Source organism: Atta colombica, unplaced genomic scaffold (assembly GCF_001594045.1).
Source record: "Atta colombica isolate Treedump-2 unplaced genomic scaffold, Acol1.0 scaffold224, whole genome shotgun sequence".
Taxonomy (NCBI): Eukaryota; Metazoa; Arthropoda; class Insecta; order Hymenoptera; family Formicidae; genus Atta; species Atta colombica.
In genome coordinates this window covers 567,212-570,084 of record NW_017259321.1, presented here as the reverse complement: position 1 = coordinate 570,084, position 2,873 = coordinate 567,212, and positions in this window count along the sequence as shown.

Sequence of the window (2,873 nt, the reverse complement as noted above, 5' to 3'; positions counted from 1 at the left end):
CACACACACACACACACACACACACACACACACACACACACACACACACACACACACATTTTTTTTTATCTTCTCTCCCGCATAGCAATGGATTTAAACAGAGGCCTGCGAGGTCCGAGCCTATAGAAGCGCCATCCTTCTAAATAGGAATGTGTATAAAGAGAGTGACGCCAATTAGCCGGAAGTTGCCATTTTGTACCCTATCTATGACGCAACTCCTCGTCTTAACCTCTTCTTTCTTTAATGTTATCATTTTTCTAATTAACTGTAAGGATACTTAATGGCAGAGCTAATCAGCATTAGGCACATGCATTGGCGCTACTCTCTTTATATCCACTCTACTTCTAGAAGCATAGAAGCACTTCCTTCTAGATGCCATCCTTCTAGGAATCGAGATTAAAGTTAATTTTATATTTGTGCAGATCCCAAATATAGAACAAGTCACGATGACATCAAAGTAACATTAAAAGGAATCGAAAGTAATTGAAAAATAAGTTTTAATGATCATTTTGAATGTAGTTTGACATCATTTTGATATCATAATAATTTATTCTGCTTAGAGTGCAATGCATTAATGCGACACTTTAAATAAATAGTGCTTTGGCGCATAAAATTTTGACGCTTTAGTGAAAAAGTGATACTTTTCGACAATAATCAACTTTTTTATTGTTCATTCATCTGAAAGAGACGCTAAGTACTTTAATTTTAAAGGAGCGCAAAAATGTGTAAATCCACTCAATGAATCGATTATAAAATATCGATCTTTAATTAATTTATTATCTCTTAAGGGTTTTTTCACTAACTTCTGATTAAATTAATCTATCATCAACTCGCAGAAATGTCAACAGCAGTTTAATGTGTCAGAATGTCTCCTCTGTCTTCTTCTTCTGTGTTTAGTTCTCATGTGATAATCACATGGTGATTAAATTAACTATCGATTAATGTTAATCAGGGTTGATTAACATTAGGGAAGAGGCCCTGAGACTCAGGCCCTTTTCACAACTCACAGTTAAGGCCCTGCGCACAATGGAGGAACTATTAAGAATAAGAATAAATATTAAGAGATCAGAAACCATTTATTCCGATGTAACTGATATCTGATACATTGAACACTTAATCGAGATTCAACTTATCTCTTTTTCATCTCTTTCCAATTTTAGCATTAGAAAGAAATGAAGAATAAGTTAAATTTCGATTAAGAGTTAAACATGAGTTGTGAAACTGGGCTTAAAACTATATACTTGAAATAATTTTAAAATATAAGAAGCAACTGTAAGTGCGTTCGAGAAGACGCTATTAGTACTATTTGCGTCATTCTATCTTTGTTTTAATAAATAACGAAAACAGAATAGGCCTATTCTTTTTAACTGAATTTTTGCACCAGTTCATCTTTCTTCCTTTTCTCTTCAGGAAGAAAGAAGAGGAAGAAAGATGAACTGATATAAAAGTTCAATTAAAAAGAAGAGGCCTAACACAAATAATTAGTAGTTACGTTAAGCCGGTTCTACATTAGTTGCAAGCGGATCGCAAGTTTATTGCGACAGCCAATATGAAGTTAATTTCGAAATGTAAGTTTCAGATTGGCTATCGCAACAAATTTGCGATCAGCTTGCAACTAATGTAGAATCATGCTATAGGTTTTCAGTATTGGCAGTGTATATCGGAATGCATTGCCATTCTTTGGTATTCAGGGAGTTGTTTTGTAATTTGAGTGAAATCATTCACTTTTCGCACTTTCATCTCATGTGCGATTGTCGCGTGATTCTGTAACAACGAAGTGAAAATACGAAATCACTAGATTTGTGGGGAAAAACGTGAAAATGTGGAGTGAAACATAGTCCGCGGTCCAATTCACGCTCACACGTTTAAAAATCATTTCATTTTTGTCAAATATTAAACGATGACAAACGATGCTCATGAGCGTTGTCAGCATAAATCGGATTATAAAATTAAATTTATTTCTAATTTTTTTCCAATTCTAGAATTGAACGGATGACGAACTTCGATTAAAAATGATTAAAAATAAACCATTATGGAATTGGTCCTAAACGATTTTTTGCTATTATTTATAAAGTCAATTCTGTTGAAAATAAATATCTCTAAGCATTCTTCGTGTAATTCTCATATGTGATTCAAAAATCTTTTCATCCTTTTAATCCAGTAACAAAATTATTATTATGTATATTGCCATTTGATTTTATTTTTGTCTTTGGACTGTGCAAAATTATATATTTAACCTTAAAACTATCAATTCAGTTGATTCAGTCAGCTCTGGTTTCTCTCTCGCTCTATTTCTTAGCCTTTCTTTTTTGGATCTTACCATTCGACAAGAAATTTTTTGCCAAATGAACTCCCCTGAGATTGCTCGCAATTGCCATGATGAAAGTTAAGGAATTATGCGAGCTCATTTTCACTATGATAAGTTAGAAAATCGATACCCTTAATACGTTTTTCTCGACAAAAGCGCGCTTTTGGTCCATATTCAAAACTGCTTACTGCTTACAGCGATGTAGCGCGCTAACATGCTATAATTTACGTTATGCATACTATAGAATTTCAGAGATAAAAGCGCGTTCTGAATATGGGCCTTTATCTCTAAAATTCTATAGTATGCGTAACATAAATTATAACAAGTTAGCGCATTAACATAACATTATAAGCGCGTTCTGAATACAGACCTTTATGAATATCAGACCTTTATGAATATCGGCCTGTAATTAACTTATATCTCAATATTGGGAGACTCAATATTGGCAGCTTTCCAGCAAGAGACACAAATTGACACAAGAGTCATCCTGTCCTTGTTCGATAATCAGTAAGAAACAAACTATATTTAAGATCTCGAATATAAGAATCGACTATGAATACCAGTC